The sequence below is a fragment of the Pyrus communis genome, chromosome 9, assembly GCF_041283825.1.
Source record: "Pyrus communis isolate YQ-2024b chromosome 9, ASM4128382v1, whole genome shotgun sequence".
NCBI lineage: Eukaryota > Viridiplantae > Streptophyta > Magnoliopsida > Rosales > Rosaceae > Pyrus > Pyrus communis.
Genome location: NC_142573.1, coordinates 15,582,028 through 15,602,137, shown reverse-complemented (window position 1 = coordinate 15,602,137; position 20,110 = coordinate 15,582,028). Strand labels below are relative to the sequence as shown.

General features: G+C 37.1%; 2 pseudogenes; both read left to right on the top strand.

Moving 5' to 3' along the window:
- Positions 1–5,617: 5,617 nt before the first annotated feature.
- Positions 5,618–6,146, top strand: LOC148694323 (protein FAR1-RELATED SEQUENCE 5-like; annotated as a pseudogene).
- Positions 6,147–6,166: 20 nt separating this feature from the next.
- LOC148694322 (protein FAR1-RELATED SEQUENCE 5-like) lies at positions 6,167–7,174 on the top strand (annotated as a pseudogene).
- Positions 7,175–20,110: the final 12,936 nt, after the last annotated feature.

Sequence of the window (20,110 nt, the reverse complement as noted above, 5' to 3'; positions counted from 1 at the left end):
TGGAAAGAAACGTGGGATTGTGGGAGATACTGCAGTTTTCAAATTGCTTGCAGTAATTGAATAAAAAATAAAAAATAAACCTAATACGTTTACATTTAGATTGATTATCCCACACTATTTCATCATAATCTAACTTCCACCGTAAAAAAAAATAAAAATATAAAAATAAAAGGTTAATAAATAAAAAATAAAAAAAAGAGAAATTCAGATAAATCAAACTGTCCACCCATCTATGTGGTTGTAGCGGTTATCGAAAATGGAACCACCATGATCCCCACAATGCATACAATGAAACTGGATGATTTTCTCAAACGCAATTGGGTCTTCTATACAGAACCCATCCTCCGCACCTTTTTTCGAGTTTCTAGAACTCACTTTCTTCTTCTATAAAAAAGTATCGATTGGTGGCTACTGGCTACGATTCAGTAAGCAAGTCTTGAGTGGTGGTCTACTGGCTATTTTACTTGGTCTTCCCTTTCCAAAACACACGCATCAATTGGGGTGAGGTTAGCCTAAACCCCAAATGCAAACCTAAAAGCCTTTTATCATCCCAAATGTACGAAATTTTTAAGTCTGTTTAAATATGCCTCTAAATTTTTGTTTTCTTTTTTATTTTATTGTGTTTTTTTTTTTCAATTCAAGACTCAATCCACTGTACATATAAGATTTCAGGTGATTATTCTCTAATTCTGGCTTTTTTCCCTCAGGTGCTTTGTTCTGCCAAACAGGGTAGCTAGGTGGTAGGCCCTAGTGGGCATATATGCAAAATAAAATGCAAGAGTTCACTGTTTCGACACTAAATACTCCGTCCTTTTTTCTCCTATCCATGTTGTAACTTTCTTTGAGCTAGTCTAACCATTTTAGGAGACAAATGCAAGAGTAAGTGTCTAAGACGTTTAATTATGGGAACTTTAACAAAAAGCTCACAGTACTGTTCACTTTAATGAAAAACCACATTTTTACATTAAAAAGTCAATCATGATACTATTCACTTTATCTTTTATTTTGTCCTTATCGTTAAAACTTAAAGTTTTCAAGCCATTTTCATTAGTTTTCCCTTAAATTATCATTCTTACTATTCACATTCAACAATATAAATGTCTTTGCACAACTCCATCCATTTGGAAAAGGTAAAAGTAAAGGCAAGGACAATTACTATTTACAATTTTTTTTTCTAAATATTAACTATGTAAGTTTGTTTTTATTGAAAATAAAATGATTGCCTAATTCCAATAAATGACAAATTAGGTTGTCATATCTCATTTCCCTATTTCATTGATTGAATCTAATTCATTTCTAGTTTTCGATCTAGGTCCTTGGGTTTTTATCCATGTCAGTATTTGAATAATGATACATTCATATATCAACATATTTAAATTTAATAATTAAAAAAGTATTTACATATTTCCGAATTTATCTATTTAGTGTTAGAAACGTTATTTTGGATATACATGTGGTGAATTCGTGGTACCACATTTTTTGCACAATTTTTGACACAAAATCTCTATCCATTAGATTTAAAGACTCTCAACTTAGATGATAACTGACATGAATTTTTAACTTTGAAAATTAAAGAAATCAAATTTTCTCTCATCTAACTCTTTTTTCGAGGAAAGTAAATTTCAATCAAATCTCTCTCATCTATTTCTAATAATCTATGAAAAACAAAAACAAAAGGCCAAATCATATAAATGGTTCCCATCATAAGGTATTCGGAAAATAGCTCATGTGGTAAAAAAAAATTCAAATTTAAACTCCTGTGATGAAGTCTGTTAGGATTTATGCTCAAAATTGAAACTTTAGTTGTTCCTTTGTTAGTAACTTGTACATGAGCCTCACATGTGAGGCTAAGATGGTCATTTCATCCATTCAATAGTCGATCTCCAATTAGAAGCAAGACATTGCGAACTGAAATTGAATAGTTGGAGAGAAACTTTGTAAGAAACTAAAAAGTAAAAAAATGTAAACTTGTTTAGTTGGAGAGAACCTTTACCCTCCATAAACCATTCTCTTGACTTTGACTCTTCTTGAATTCATGAACCAACTCTTTTTTCTTTGTAAATTTGACAACCCAGTAAGCGAAATTGGAATAAAAATTCAAAACTTTTACCAATAGTAGAGAGAGAGGGAAGAGAGAGACCTTGAGCATCCATAGGGAGAAAGAGGTCATCGTCCAGTGAATTTCTTAGTTGTCGTGAGCACTTCCTCTTCGATCCCTCGTAGATCTTCTCAGTTGAAGGTTTCTATTTTTTCTGTTTGGCCGTCAGGAAAGTGAAAAAGAAAACTTTGCTGAAATTCTAAAAGTCTTATCGTGGACGGTGGATCAAAGGGGTTTGTGTTTCTCCTATTATTTGTGGCCATAGGATGAGAGAGTGATTATGAAAGGGATGAAATGACCATATTAGCCTTACACGTGCGTGTTACTTACGAAGGAATGACAAAATTGTCAATTTTGGGCATAAATCCTAATAGATTTCACCACAAGGCTTTAAATCCAATTTTTTTACCATAAGGGCTTACCATTTATCCGATTTGGCCCAAAGCAAAAACCCTAAATATATGTCAGCTTCTCCTTTCTTTCTATACAAACTTAATAAGTTTTTCTTTCTCATCATTACTCAATTTGTTTCTAATCTATTCTCATTCAAAATGGCGGAGAACGTGGCAAATTTTTCATCAAACTTTCACTCCATGTCTCTAGTATGTACTCAATTTAATATTCCTCAATTTTTATTTTGATCAATGTTTATAGTTGTACTTTTTAGTCAACATGTATGTCAATAGTTTATCTAGAGAACCAAGATTGTTGGGAACGTAAGCCTTTTGTTTATTCTAATACCACAATTCCAATTGCATATGACCACAATCTCTATTTATTCTAACGATCTATATATTTATCATGTATGTTTTAACTTAGATCATTAAGCATGATTAATATATGTGATGCGTGATTTATACGCACACAAATTAAACCCTCTTTTTGACAATTGTAGTATAGATATAAGTAGGGATCGTTCTGGACCGGGGATTAGGAGGGATTGTTAATCACTTGGATTTGACTCAAAAACGTAAAAACACAATATAAAACACTAAACTAGACTCAAAGAATGTAAAACTAAACACTTAAAACACTAAAACAAACCAAAAGACTCAAAACAGCACCAAAACACTCAAAACTGCCTTAAAAACACAATCTGGGCAGTTTTGAGCACTTTGACTACTTTGGACGAAATTGGGTAATAAATTGATTCAAAACACTTAGAAACACAAACTAAGACACTTTCTAACTAAATTGGACACTAAAGTAAAGGGGGATTGAGGTTTTGACGAATTTGAAAACAAAACTTAAAACTTTGTAAAATTAGAACAGATTGTAAAAACGAATTTGATGGAATGGAATGGATGGATGGGAAGCTAGCTAAGGGGTTCATCTCTACACATGTTATACTTGCATATAAAACGATTTCCAATTGCTTTTCAATAAACCATGAATTCTCAACGCCCCAGATTAACCGTGAATTGCACTAATTAACCCTCAGATTTTCCTAACGTTATTGAATTGGATGATTGCATACGACAACCCAAAACATTCCCCACAAGTTCCCTATATGAATTGCATAATAGAGATACAAGCAAGAATCATTAAGTTCTTTGAAAACCATAAGCATTGACGAAGCACTCGTTACTATGAACTGCATGAAACTTATGCCAAGAATTTACTTAACGCAATTGAGATCATCAACTTTTACTACTTGTGAATATAAGTTTGTAACGATTAGGTGAAACTTCCTTATATCCTAGCATCCAATTTATGCATGATAATTAAGCGTGCACTCTCAACCAACACACATAAATCAATGTAATTCACATAGATAAGTAAATTGAATTCACAACTTATGAAACGCAATTAGAAGTAATCAAATCATATCGCAAGCATAAACATGTATTTCGAATCCCCCCTAGCCAAGGGGGGGTTTAGTTCCTCATACGTACAAGACAAAGAGAATTGAAATTAAACATTGAAATCAAAGGAAAAGAAACACCTAAACATCCCAACAACTCAAACTTGAATTGTATGAACGTTTAGGCCCTCTTCTCTTCCTCTTTGTCGCGGCACAAGATCTAAGGATAGGTTTTGGGGTTGTATTTGTATGTGGAATGGAATGGGGAGTGGTTGGAGTGGCTGAATGGATTGATGGGGAAGGCACGGCTGAAAGGGATGGTGTGAATGGTTGAATTTCTGGAATGGTGGAGTGGCACGACACACAAGGCTCTCTTTGGTGTGAAGTGTGTATGGTTTTTATAGGGAGAGAATGGATGGGAGAACATGTGAATGACAGCTAGGAGGTTGGTGGAAAGCTGGAAATGGGATGGGAGTGCACGGCATAGTGGTAGGAATGGGTGAATGTGCATGTGGCTGATTTATTTGAAGATGCATGTGGATTAAAGGGGAAGTGCATGTGCAATGACAGCTAGGTTGAATGATTTAAAGGGGTGTTGCTAGGTTGGAAATGCATGTGGAATTGCTGGAAGGAAGGGGGAAGCACGGCAAGGGAGAATGGGAGAATATTGATGAATGATTAAGAGTGCATGTGGGTGAATATGTGGCTGCAATGATGAAGTGGACAACCTGGAAATGCAAGGTGAATGTGCACGGCAAGGGGAGTGAATGATTGAGTGTGCATGTGGCTGATTTATGAAGAGTGAATGCATGTAGGGTTGATATGTGTGTGAAAGTGGCTGAATGAATATGTAAATGAAAAATGAAACAACGAAAAGGCCCTTGGGTTAGAAAATAGGTGCGGCTGAGATGGTTTCATAGATCAATGGGAGGCTACGGATTAAAGGGATTTTTGTGGCTGAGATGGTTTGATGAATGAGTGGATGGGGAATGAGAGTGAGGAATGGTGGAGAGGCTGCGAGGTTGTAGTTTAGGGTTTATGAGTGATTGGCTGATTAGAATCTAGGGTGAATGGTGTGTACGGTTTTTGGGAGAGAATGTGTGTTGGATGCACGGCAAGGTGTTAGAATGGGCTAGGCCATTTGTTTTATGTCCTAAAGTGCATACAAGGCCTTCAATTTCGTCCAACACTTTGGCTCCAAGCATAAGTTATCCATCCTTAGCCCAAAAGTGCTCCAAAAGGCTCCAAAATGCACTTCTTTGCTCCTTTAGCCCTTAGAACCTGAAAACATACGAAAATAACTTAAAAGACTTAAAGAACTAAGAAATAATAACGTAAATGCACAAGAACAAGCCAACTAAGTTGCCTAAATATGCTCCTATCAATATGTTAAATAGGTACAAGACACAGTTCAAGTCGAGAAAGGTTAAACAAGTAGTCCAAATAAGAATTCAAAGTGCTTGAAAGCTCTATATGTAGGAATGCTTTTTGACACAATGGAATAAGATAAAAACTATTATCAAGATTATGAGCCACAAGAGGGATTTTGGATTCGAACTTAATATTTATTCAAGACAAGAAACGGTTTAGACGAAATAACAAGTAGACAAGTTGTTTGTGCACATCAAGGAAAACACGTTCAATGAAATATAGTACATGAGGCTTTGGAAGAGAATGAAGATAGAAAAACATGTGAGATTGAGAATAGGAAGAAAATGAATAAGAATTGTTCTACAGTGAAATGTGGGTGTAAAGCAAGTATTCAAACTGTACTTGATAAATAGTCAAATAAATGGAATTTTTAAGTGTTCAAAGATGTTCACAACAACAAACCAGTTACACTAGAAAGAAGAATGAAAATGAAGTCATAAAGTTTGTCCAAAACTGCTAAAGTCTTCACTGAAACATTTAATAAAGAAAATTTTCCAATCGAAAAAGTTTCTTCAATTCTTGGTGGCGCACGTATTTGCCAATTACAAAAGCTTTTTCAATGCTTACTTGTTTCAAGATAAGTAAGCGGAAAATCTTCAATTTTTTAAGGCAATCCAATGTGATGAAAATGGAAGAGCAACTAATTTCTTTTGGGTCGATGCTTAGTTGCGCATGGCATATAGCTATTTTTGTGATGTTATATTTGATACAACCTACTGGACAAACAAGTATGATATGCCTTTTACATCATTCACTAGAGAAAATCATAACTTGAAGTCAATACAATTTGGATGTTGTGCTTTAATAAGATAAAACATAACTGAACTTTTTTTTGTGGATTTGTCACGCCAACAAATCTTAGAGAGCTTGTCGTCAAATATGAACAAGCATTAAAGAAGATTATGAAAAAAGGAAAGTGATGAAGATTTTGAATCAAAACACAAGTATCACATTGTCAATGAAGGAGAATTTCTTCTACAACATGCAGTAAATTGTATACTAGAAATGTATTCAATAAATTCAAAGATAAATGGAGTAAAATTAATCGGTACAAGGTTAAAGAAATGCCACGTGACAATGAATATCATGCATGACTCAAAGAGCAAGAAGAATTTGTGGTGAAGCAAAATGTGCAAACGCACAAAGGTATGTGTGAGTTTATTGGAATATTTTGCAGACACTTCTTGAAAGATTTGTCCGCCTAGATATTGATGCAATACTTGAATATTTTATTTTACCAAGATGGAAACAAGAAGCAAACAAATTTAGGATCATTTATTCCACAAGTTTGGTCACAAATGATGGTAAAGAAAAATCTGAAGCTTTGAGACTAGCCGTATATGTCATTAAGCAACTAAGTTGACTTGTATTACAACTTCAAATGAGGCATACACAAATTTCATGGAAGCTATATATAAGCTATCCAAAAAGCTATCAAAATATTATTGTCAACATGCAACCATTGCTTCTTCAACAAAAAGTAACTCATGACTAATATTTGTTCTTTTGTACTGGCACTATTGGACCCAAATATCTCATACACTAAGGGCAGAAAGAAGGATAATATTAGCAATTTGAAAATGATAAAACGTGGTATTGAGTTGGCTTAACAAAAGAAGAAAAGAAAATATCATTCGTGCAATAAGTTAGTACGATCTAACACAAAAAGTTGGCCATCAAATCCCAAAAGAAGAAAGATTAAATCAACTAATGAATGTACGTCAAATTAACTTTTCCCACTTATGTATAATCTTTTTTTTTTTTTTTTTTCGTTATTTTGTAATCTATCAGGGAGTGAGGAAAAAAAAAACTTGGGCAAAGATGTGGAAATTGGAGAGTGATGACCAAGATATCTAGGAAGTAGATATTGCATCCTCGTAGGAGTGTGATTACTTGCGGTTCATGTCAATCCTTAGATTGTAAGGATTGCAAGATTATAGGAAACCTGTTGATTTCTTACTGGATTATTTTTTTGAAACTTGTGGAACAAGAATGGTTTATCTCAATGACGTCGACAAACTTCACCCACTAATTTTGATAGGAGCATATTTATGCTACTTAGCTATATTGTTTCCTTGCATTTAGTTAGTTAATTACTACTTATTATAGTCTTTTAAGCTATTTTCGTATGTTTTTAGGTCCTAATGGCAAAAGGAGCAAGAAAGTGCATTTTGGAGCCATTTGGAAGAGTTTTGGGCATGGATTGGATAGCTTAACTATGAAGCAAAGTAGATGGACGAAATTGAAGTCAAGAAAGGCTAGGAAATGCTACAAATCTAGAGAAAGAAGTTCAAATACAAAGAAGATAAGGAAAGAGCAAGAAATAAGGAACATTATCCAACCTTATCTTATCCTATCCTAACCAACCTTATCCTTTCCTAAATCAAACATTATCTTATCTTATCCAAATCAGTTTGGGCCTTAATTCAAGCTATTTAGAAGGGATTAGTTATACATTTAAACACATAATTCAGATTCTAGAAGCCTAATCCCTGTGTGTGCCGCATATAGGCCATTCCTTGGAGGTTTAGGAGTTGTAATCCCTCTTCTACACCTATGCCGTGAGTCATTGTCCATTTAGGTCCAGAAATATGCTCTCAAACATCCTTTCTAGAAGCCCTATCTTCCTCCTACAAAGGTGCCGCACCCTCTCCATATTCTCTTTGGTTTTCAGATTTCTAGAAGGTTCAAAACCCTAGTCCTTTTCCCATTGGATTGTGCAATCCTTTTCCTTCAGAAAATTGTGCAAAACCTAGCCTATAAATTCAAGCTTTTGCTGCACCATTCATATTATCCATCCATCAAACACCATAATTCACACCACATCACCCTAGTGCCGCAAGCAAGGAAGGAAGGAGAAGAAGACTTGTGCAATCTGCCATCCAATGAGGGTTTGAAATATGCCATTGGAGTGTGGAGTGTTTCTAGGTGTATTTTATCCTTAGTTTTAGTTCAATGTTTATATTAATTTGGTTTTCAATTATGATGAACATGTGGAACTAATTTCTTTTTAGTTGGAGGTGAATTCGAAGCCATGATTATATGTTTTATATGAATTGATGATATCCAATTATTGTTTCTTAAGTCTTGAATGTGATTTGCTTATCTAAGTTATCAAAACTTGTTTATGTATGTTGGTTGAGGGTCGACACTTAATTTGCATGCATGAATTTAATGCTAGAGTATAAAGAAGTTTCACGTAATAGTTATTCACTTATATTTACAAGTAGTGGAGGTTGTTAGTCACAATCGTGTTAAGTAAATCCTTGGTATGAATCTCATGCGTTTCATAGTGATGAATGCCTTGTCAATGCTTATGATTTTCACAAAACTTAATGACTTTTGATATGTATCTTTATTATGCGTTTCATATAAAGAACCTGAGAAAGATAATTTGGTTGTAATGCGTATTCATTCAATTCAATGGAATAAGGAAAATCTGATGGTTAGTTGTGCGATGCAACTAACTTGGAGCGTTGTCATTCATAGTCTAAAGGAATAATAACTGGAAATTGGTTTATATGCATATGTCATGTGTGGCGAAAGACCCTCTAACTGGCCTTTCACCCATTTAATTCACCCAAATTCGTTTTTACAAAGTGTTTTATGCAAAGTTTATGTTTCAAGTTTTAAATTCATCAAAAACAATCCCCCTTTCATTTAGTCTTGTTATTTGAATCAAAATCTGTTTTCATTTAGTCTTTTGAGTCAATTTAAGTTTTATTTTCATCAAAACCACTTGTTAGGTCTAGAATTGAGTTTTTTTTATTGTTTGTTGTTGTTTTAAGTGTTTTAAGTTAGTTTGGAGTATATAGAGTCTAGTTTAGTGTTTTTAAGTCTTATATGTGTTGATTAGCATCCCTAGTTAATCTCCGGTCTAGAACGATCCCTACTTGCATATATACCACAATTGTCACAAATAAGGTTTAATTTGTGTGTCAAGTTAATTTTCACATCAGATTTCAGAACAGGATGATGGTGGCACCGCTGATCCATTTAGTTAGCTCTGGTGTGGAGGTTGTTAAGTTTATGACCGGACTTCTGAGGTAGGTGTACTTTGATCCGTCTTACTTCAGCCTTAGAAAATCAAGGTCTCATAATTGCCCCAACTAGGCATCATAAAAGACTTGTTCCCCTTAAAGATGGATAGTTACCCAGAGATCATCATCTTCGGAGTAAGTCATAATACGTATTGTTTTCTTCCTTTTAGATAAGTGGCATTTTAGTTTTGTTTCTTGTGAACTTTTGATGTTCTAGATTCAACTGTGTGACCTTGAATATTGAGAAGAATACATCAATGATGAAAGAAGGCATATTACTTGTGCACATTAAACAAAGAGTAGCTCTCCATATCACCAAGCAATCTTCATTCTTTGAACACACAAATCTCTAGGAAAACTTTTCAGGTTCAACAGTAAGATTTTTCTGGTATTTTGCCTTTAAATAACTTCATTGCAACAATGGTTTTCAAATTAGCCTCATTTTATCCTTTATACCATGAAACCTCCTTACTTGCATCATGTTTTACCTTATAAACCCAGTTCTCTCCTTATGCCTTTGTTGATTAGGATTTGCAGCAAAAAAACATACCTTAACCATATTTGTCTTAGTCAAGCAAGACTAAACGAGACAAAGATGAACCATAATCTTACAATAGCCAACATTTCTACTCGCAATATTTCCATAACGTTCATCCCTAGCCCTCATGTATACGACATCATCTTCCTAGTTTTCTCATGCATGTTCAAGTTTAGGAAGGCGTGAGATTCTTGAGAGAGTTCTTCATTGGAGCTCTCTTCGCCTCTTTTCACAGGAGTATTTTGACCCCGAATGAACCTCAGCATAGTTGACGATCCTCGTCAAACATGCTCCATATTTTTATAAGAAAGTTTGCATGCTAGGGATGAAGGTTTGTCTTCACCAAATAATTCTACCTTTTTTGCCTTGTTCATAAGACTTCGATAAACATGCACTTTATATGTTATAAACATTTTCCATTTCATTCAAGTCATTTATCCTGTTTGAATAAAATGTTGGAAAGTTTTTTTTGTCCCTTGATCTAGATCATGTAAAAACTTGGTAATTCAACAAATGTCTTCAAAATGATCCAACTTCAAAATAGTAAGTAATTGAATAGAACTCGAGCAAGCTTGTGGGCCCGAGATAAAGCTCAATATCCCTAAGCTAACATTGATTCGGAAAAACATAATCTCCTAAACTTGGCATTAATAAGGATTCCCACTGCGATTATCGAAGTACCATCTTACTCTAACACCTAGTCTGATGCCTATGAAAAATCCTTTACTTTATACTTATAATATATTTACTCGAAATAACCCTAGAGTTCAACTTTGAATAAGCGGTCCTTCTTTGATATGTCGTTCTTGTTCGTTCACCTTGCCCCATTCTGGGTCAGAGGATTTTAGATATTGCAATGTGTGTAATTGAGAAAGGGTTGCCCTCCCAGTCCAGATTGTTGATCTATCCCTAGTGAATCTTAAACTAAAGTTCATTACGGACTTGGTTGCCTGCATGTGGGTCAAAAACGCTTTTTGGATCTTTGAATGTTATATAACCCACAACCTACAGGTTGCATAAACTTTCCAGAACTTGGATAGTGCACTGGACTTCTGAGTTAGGATGCCATGTCCCCGAGCTCGTAGCCCCCGAATTGTTATCGCGCTTATTACAGTTCGAGTCTCCTAAGCTACTAACTAAACACTACGAAGTGGGCTAAAGGAAACTTTTCGACATTATCACTTTGAGTTGTTTGACTTGCAATGTGAAGTTTCAAAGTTTTGTGTGATTTGGGCTTTTAGGGTATTCTCACTACCGAAAAAAAAAAAACAAACAAATAAACGAACAAGTACATAGAATAACTCTAAGAACTCTTTTATTGAAAAGATTTATGTTCCATAGGCAATGACGGTGACTTGAACATGAATGACCACTTTTGTTTCATATGACATGGAGATCCTAGTCGTCTTTCGAGTAGTGGTCTAATATACCCACAAAACTCCAGGTAATTCTCCTGGCCATTCTCTTCTTTTCTAATTATTTCTTCAAGCACTGAGAATGGTTTTGTTTAAAGCTTTTACTTATCCATTACCTTATAGGCATATGAGAGACTTTTCCATTTACCATTCACATTTCACTTGGTGCTACAACATAAGAAGATGGGGTAATGAACTACTCATGGTGCAATACACAAAATGTATTTTTAATGATGGAAAAAAGCTTCAGGTCTCAGTTCTTAGAAAAAGTTTTTTTTTTAGAGTTCCACCATGATATATATAGTTTATGACTCTGCCATAGGCAAAAAAATGGGTTGAAGGAGATCATGTTACGTATTCGAATGTTAGGAAGGTCTGTTAGGGTCTTCGTACCTACTATGAATAGAGAAAACTTTCCCCATTGCACTCACTACGTGAAGTGGAGGTGACATAGCGGATGCCTAGCTGTTTGTACTAGTCTGTAACTTCGGAGCTAGTGAATAGCAATCCATTGTTTATGAGCATGGTATAAGGGATGCCAAATTGACATATGATGTTCTTCTATATGAAGGATTTTACCGCTGCCTAGTGATTTTGGATAAAGGCTTTGCTTTGATCCACTTGAAGAAGTAGTATGTGGCCATTATCAAGTGTTCTTTGTTGCCTTATGCCTTCTTTAGTGGTCTGACAAGGTCAATGCCCCATTGCATAAAATGCCATGATCCTGTTAAAGTGTAAAGTTCTTCAGTATGTTGATGGTTCATTGGGGCGTTACCTTTGACATTTTGTCGCAAGTCTAGCCATAGTTTACTACATCATGTTGCATGGTGGGCCAATATTTCTTGTCATCGGCGCTTTTTACGTGAGGGATCTTCTTCCTATGTGGTTCCCATATACACTAGAATGGTTGTCGTTTAAGATCTGCATACCCATTTTTGAGGTGACGTATACCATGTAGGGTCTAGAATAGGAGCGGTGATATATTTTATGTGTATGACCGTGTGTCTTGAAGCCTTTGGGACCAGCTTATTGGCTAATTGAAGGTCTTCTGGTAGCTTTTTGTCTTGCATATAGTCGGTTATCTCATCCATCCAATTTTCTCTAGTGTTTGTAGCGGCTATTAACTCCATCTCAGACTAGTGGATTCTCAAAACCATGAGATACTTGAATGAGATTGTTCACCAGAGCGTGTAGTCAATGGTTGACGCGATGTTTGCTAGGGCATCAGCGTGTCCATTCTTATTTCTGGGGATCTACTTAATTAGGTACTTGTTGAACCCTTCAAGTAATGCTTTGACTTTAGTGAGGTAAAGCCCCAATCGTTAGATGATGAGCGTCGTAATCACCTTTGACTTGATTCACTATTAGCACGGATTTGCAATATACTGATAGTTCCTGTAGTTTTGTTGCGATCCTCAGCCCAGCGAGCAGTGTCTCGTACTCCACCTATTGCTGCTAGCCTTAAATCTCATCTTCATAACCTACTCTAGTATGGATTCATCTGGTCTCATCAAGACCATACATGCTCATGCTTCGTTTATGTTCAAAGATTTGTCCATTTAAAGCTTCCATATTTTGAGACTTTCGTGTGTGTCCCGCGAATTCGTGAAAGAATAAATGTCTTGATTTAGCATTGTGAATTATGCCATGAAGTCTACGGGTACTTGGGCTTTGATGGAGGTTTTAAGACAATTGACGATTTCATGTTGCCCCAATTCGATGACCCACTGTTTGATCTTGGAAGATGCGTCTGGACTATCCAAGATAGATCGTAGGGGTATTTCATCAAGTTGACTACCCTGAATGATTGAAAGTACGGCTAAACCTTCTGGCCACGGTAACTAATGCTAGGATGAGTTTTCCACATTAGGATATCATGTTTCTGGTTTGAGAAGAGCTTTAGAAATATAATACACCAACTTTTGTTCCCCTGAGTCTTTTTAAATCAGGGTCGCATTGTCATGCTTCAATCTCGAGATACGCTCGGAGTTGACAGGTGACAGGTAGTATAGTAGTGGTACAATGTATAATTCATGTTGAGATTCATACATACCATAAACATCAAAGCTCAACGGAAATAACTTACAACAAAGGGTGGCAATCTTTACTCTCGAGTGCACTGCCTATAATAGTTGCACTACTCGAAATTATCTTCTTTAACTATTACCCGTTACTCTGCAAAATAGCCCTGCGTCGTGGGAATGGTACTCCAGGCAAAGCAAAACCTGGATAAGCTATGAAATTCGTGTGAGTGACAATAATACAACGTATATGAATATAAGTAAAATCAAATGATTAAATGTAAAAGTAGTGACCACGTCCACACATGACTTTCCTCTAAATATTGGATTAATCAGTCAATCTGATCACTGTCATTATTCCATGATTCTCTTCTCGAATTGTGACTCACCACTTGTCTTTCATCATTTTTGAATTATCACAAAGATCCAATTGCCACATATTTCATAATTTAACCATCATATGCCTCATTAAAATGTATATACATAGTTCTCAATTCTAAATTTCATCACTGTCTTTCGAGATAAAATTCAGTCATCACACAATCCAAAGTTGTCCAGGAATGATGATAGGAGCATATTCATGCGACTTAAATGGCTTGTTCTCGTACATTTACGTTATGTTTCTTTAGTTATTTTAGTTCTTTATGCTTCTTTTGTGTGTTTTCAGGTTCTAAGGGCTTAGGGAGCAAGAAAGTGCATTTTGAGGCCATTTGGAGCATTTTTGGGCATGGATTGGATAGCTTATCCATGGAGCCAAAGTTTGGACGAATTTGAAGGCCTTATTTTCACTTTGGACATAAAACAAAGGGCCTAGCCCATTCTCTCTTATTCTATCCCTTATAGCCATGCAAAGAACCATCCATTCCATCAAAAACAATCCATCAATTCACATGCAAAACCACCATTAACATACATGCACCCAAACAAAGCCAACCTAGCTAACCCTACATGCATTATTTATTAGCATCTTTACAAGACATTATCATTGCATAACATTCCACTTCCACCTCTTTCCAACCTAATTCACATGCATATCAACCCTACATACATTAATTAGTCATTCTTTTCATATTACACTCAAATGCATTCACATGCATTTCAAGAAGCAAAACAACATTGTGCCGTGAGCTTCCCTTGCATTTTCAGCTTTCCTCCTTGCATTCACATGCATAACCAACCTAGTGTCACTCCCATTCATTCCCTTTAATTATTTAGCCATTATCATACATTTATTCTCCCATAAACAACCCAACAATGCCGTGAGTTCCCACTCCCATTTCCAACTTTCCATAACTTTTCCTAGTTGTTTTATTACATACATTCCCCCTTCATTATTCCAAACACATGCACCCATAATCATTCATCCCCTCCTAGCTGCAATATTCCCTCTTTTGTTCCCCCATTTCACCTATAAATAAGCATCCAACACTCCTCAAAATTCATTCACTCTTCCATACACATTTTCAGTTACAAACACTTCCATTTTCTGTGCAGTTTTTCTCCTTCATTGCAGCCACTATCCAACCACTTCCCATCCCTCCAAAACACTTCACATAATCCCCAAAGCTCACCTTAGACCTTGTGCTACAACAACGAGGAAGAAAAGAGTGCTTAAACGTTCATACAATTCAAGTTTGAGTTGTTGGAATGTTTAGGTGTTTCTTTGATTTCAAAGTTTAAATTTAATTCTCTTTGTTTTGTACGTATGAGAAGGGAAGAGAAGAGTGCCTAAACGTTCATACAATTCACGTTTGAGTTGTTGGAATGTTTAGGTGTTTCTTTGATTTCAAAGTTATGAGGAACTAAACCCCCTTTAGCTAGGGGGTGATTCGAAACTATGTTTATATTTGCAATATGAATTGATTACTTTTGGTTGGTATTTCATAAGTTGTGGATTCAATTCGTTTAACTGTTTGATTGATAAATTATTTATGTATGTTCATTAAGATTGCAAGCTTAATTTTCATGCATGAATATGACGCTAGAATATAAGTGAGTTTCACCTAATCGTTATGAACTTATATTCACAAGTAGTGGAGGTTGCTTATAAACAATCGCGTTAAACGAATTCTTGGCATAAGTTTCATGCGTATTCCATAGTAACGAGTGCCTCGTCAACACTTATAATTTTCATTGAACTTAATGATCTTTGTTGAATGTCTCTATCATGCGTATTCCATAGTTAGGGACTTTGATTAAGAATAATTTGGTTGTAATGCGTATTCCATTCAATCCAATGAATTTAGGGAAATTTGAAAGTTAATTTAAGCGGACCTAATTAACTTGGAGCATTGAGTTTCATAATTTATCGAAAGACCAACTGAGAATCAATTTTGTTTGCAAGTGTAACATGTGTGGAGAAGAACCCCTTGGCTATTCCATCATCCATATTTTCATCACATTCATATTTACGTTTATTCGTTTTACAATTTGCTTAGTTTATTAACTTGTTTTGTTATTTCAATTTTCGTCAAATCAAACTTCCCCCCCCTTATTTTGTTAAGTCTTAATCATTTGATTTGTCTTATTTTATGTTTTTAAAGTATTTGGAGTCTTTTGAACTTGTTTTGAGTCTTTTAAGTTTGTCTTAGTGTTTTAAAAGTTAGTTTTATTTATTTAAGTCAAGTGTTTAGCATCCCTAGTTAATCCCCGGTTAGAACGATCCCTACTTACATCATTACTACAATTGTCACAAATAGGGTTTAATCTGTATGCGTATAATGCTCGCATCAAATTTTGGCGCCGTTGCCGGGGATTAGCAAAGTTGCTAATCCCTTGTCTTTATTTTTATATTTTGTTTTTCGTGCATTCTTATTTCAGATTCTTAGTTTGTTTGTTTCCTTGTTTTTTTAGGTACTGTGTATGACTCGTAGCTCTCGTCCTATTATAGAGAACATCTCCGACTTTGACGGTGATTTTGAACGCACTTTGAGGAGAACGAGGAGTCAACAACCGCCACCACAACCTGGGCTTGAAGAAGACGAAGTAGGTGAAGAAGAAAAGCCCACGGATCAAATTTTTGAAGAAGAACAAGCCATGGCAGCAGATAATAGAACCATCAAGGAGCTTTCGGCCTCGGGTTTGGCCAATGCAGACCCTCTTTGCATTCAATACCCCGCGGCTGCCCAAGGCAAGACCGATGAATTTGAACTCAAATCCAGTTTGTTACACCATATTCCGAAGTTCCATGGCTTGTCTATGGAAGACCCCAACAAACACTTGAAGGAGTTCGAGGTGGTTTGTTCGAGCATGACCCCCGTCAATGTGGATGGGAGTATATTGAAGATGAAGGCCTTTCCATTTTCACTTATGGACAAGGCCAAAGATTGGCTCTACGAACTAGCCCCGGGAACTGTGACTTCGTGGGAGAGTATGAAGTGTGCTTTCTTGGAGAAATTCTTCCCTACTTCGAGAGTGATTCTCCTACGGAAGAAAATTAGTGGTATTCAACAGAATCATGGTGAGACATTCCCGGCTTATTATGAGCGCTTCAAGGGCCTTGTAGCTTCATGTCCTCAACATCAAATGAAGGAGGAACTTCTCCTTCAATATTTCTATGAGGGCCTCCTTCCTATCGAACGTCAAATGCTTGATGCATCAGCGGGAGGAGCATTGGTGGACAAAACACCAAGGGATGCCAAGATTCTCATAGCCAACCGAGCGCTCAACGCCCAACAATATGAAGGAGTGGGCCAAAGGGAAGCCCCACGGCAACAAAGTGTAAATGAGGTGAGTGCTATTTCTGAAATTCAATCACAACTTGCTAATCTTACTTCTCTTGTTTCTCAGGTTGTAATTGGTCCAAAAGCACAAGAACACCAAGTTTGTGGCGTGTGCTCAATTCAAGGGCATCCATCGGACAAGTGCCCTCAACTAATCGAGAATGGTGGATGGGAATCTGCCAATGCCATGGGCTATGGGAATCAAAACCAACCAAGGAACGATCCATATTCTAACACATATAATCCAGGTTGGAGAGACCATCCAAACTTCAAATGGAGGGAGCCACAACAAGCTGCCCAACAAGGAGGATTTAGGCCAAACCCCCCTGGTTTTTATTCCAAGCCGTATGCACCCCAACAATCCCAACAACCTTCAGCATCATCTCATTCAGGTACGTCTTTGGAAAGTAATCAAGCTATGCAATTACTAACCTCTATTTCGCAGGGGTTGCAAAATCAAAACAACCGGATAGAAAATAACGAGAAGGAGATGATGGATATGAAGAAACAAATAGGGCAGATTTCTGAGTTCCTTGGACAGATTAGAGAGCAAGGAAAGCTTCCTAGCTCAACCACAGTCAATCCAAAGGGAGGATTCGAATCCGCCAAGGCCATCACCCTAAGGGGTGGAAAAGAAGTTGGGACTGAGCCAAACAATCCCAAATCTGCCCAGAAAGTAGATGAAGAGACGACACAACCTGAGGCAGATCACCCTAACTCGGCCAAATCAGGTAATTTAAGTTCAAATTCATGTACTTCACGTCCTAATCTGCCCAATGTACCTTTTCCTCGCAGGTTCATGCAAGAAAAAAAGGAAGAAAGCGAGAAGGACATTCTTGAAACATTCCGGAAGGTGCAAGTGAACATACCGCTTCTCGATGCAATCAAACAGGTTCCAAAGTATGCTAAATTCCTCAAGGACCTATGCAATACAAGGAGAAGAAGGGCAAACAAAGAGGTAGTGAAGGTAAGCGAGAATGTGTCCGCTGTTTTGCAACGTAAACTGCCTACCAAGTGCAAAGACCCCGGTAGTTTCACAATTCCTTGTGTGATTGGACATAATCGTTTTGAACATGCCATGCTTGATTTAGGTGCATCCATAAATGTCATGCCTTATTCGATTTATGCATCTATGAATTTGGGTGAATTAAAACAAGATGGTGTAATTATACAATTGGCCGATCGTTCTAACGCGTATCCAAAAGGAGTTTTGGAAGATGTGCTTGTGCAGGTGAACCATTTAATTTTTCCGGCTGATTTCTACGTCCTAGACATGGAGGATTCAGCCCATTCTACATCTTTGCCGATTCTCCTTGGTAGGCCATTCATGAAGACGGCCCGAACGAAGATTGATGTATACAAAGGCACCTTGACAATGGAATTCGATGGGGAAGTGATTGATTTTAATATTTCTGAAACTATGAGATATCCCGTTGATGACCATTCTTGTTTTTCCATTGATGTTATCGATTCTTTGGCGCAGGTATACCTTGAAGAATTGAATGAGGACGCCCTGGAAACAACCATCACTAAGGCCATAGAGCGCAAAAATGAAGGATTTGGGCCAATGCAAGGCCACGGCAAGGAGGAGGAATTCTTTGCAATGGGTTCTAGTGAAGAAATAATTGAGGTTGTGGCAGCCCTTGAGTCATTACCACAACAATATGGTAAGGTTCCACTCTCACTTTCAAATTCAGTTTCCACTAAGATGCTACCTTCTGTTGTTCAGGCACCATCGCTTGAACTTAAGCCGTTGCCGGACCATTTGAAGTATGTGTTTTTGGGAAAAGGCGAAACATTGCCCGTCATCATTTCATCAAGTCTCACGGCAATGGAGGAGGAGAAGCTTGAGAGGGTGCTGCGAGAGCACAAAACGGCCATAGGGTGGACTTTGGCCGACATTAAAGGAATAAGCCCTACCACATGCATGCACCGTATACTTCTTGAGGAGGGGACTAAGCCATCCCGAGAGGCTCAACGCCGTCTCAACCCTCCGATGATGGAAGTGGTGAAGAAGGAAATAATCAAGCTTTTGGATTGCGGAGTGATCTACCCTATCTCCGATAGCCGTTGGGTCTCTCCAGTTCAAGTCGTTCCCAAGAAGTCCGGAGTAACTGTTATCAAGAATGATGAGAATGAGCTCGTGCCTACACGCATTCAGACTGGATGGCGAGTATGTATCGATTACCGGAAGCTAAATGCCATGACTAGGAAAGATCACTTTCCTTTGCCATTCATCGACCAGATGCTCGAAAGGTTAGCCGGTCATGCCTTTTACTGTTTTCTTGATGGATACTCTGGATATAACCAAATTGTGATAGCCCCGGATGATCAAGAGAAGACCACATTCACATGTCCCTTTGGAACATTTGCTTATCGTCGCATGCCATTTGGCTTATGCAACGCACCGGCCACTTTCCAAAGGTGTATGGTAAGTATATTTTCCGATTTTGTTGAAAAGATCATTGAGGTTTTCATGGATGATTTCAGTGTATTTGGGAGTTCATTTGATAATTGCTTGGATAATCTGACCTTAATTTTGAAACGATGTGTTGAAACTAACCTTGTCTTGAATTGGGAGAAATGTCACTTTATGGTGAAACAAGGTATAGTTTTAGGACATATTGTTTCAGAAAAAGGAATTGAAGTAGATAAATCAAAAATAGACCTTGTACGTCATTTACCCTCTCCTACTTCGGTTAGAGAGGTACGTTCGTTTCTTGGCCATGCAGGGTTCTATAGGCGTTTTATCAAGGACTTCTCCAAGATGTCCAACCCTCTTTGCCGATTGCTTCAAAAAGATGTGCCATTCAAGTTTGATGGAGAGTGTAATTCGGCATTTAACCAACTCAAGGAGAAGCTAGTCTCGGCCCCCATTATTGTACCTCCAGATTGGAGCCTTCCGTTCGAGCTCATGTGCGATGCATCCGACTATGCATTAGGAGCTGTTCTAGGACAAAGAAGAGACAAGCGGCCGCATGTCATATACTATGCCTCTCGGACTCTCAATGATGCCCAATTGAACTACTCCACGACGGAAA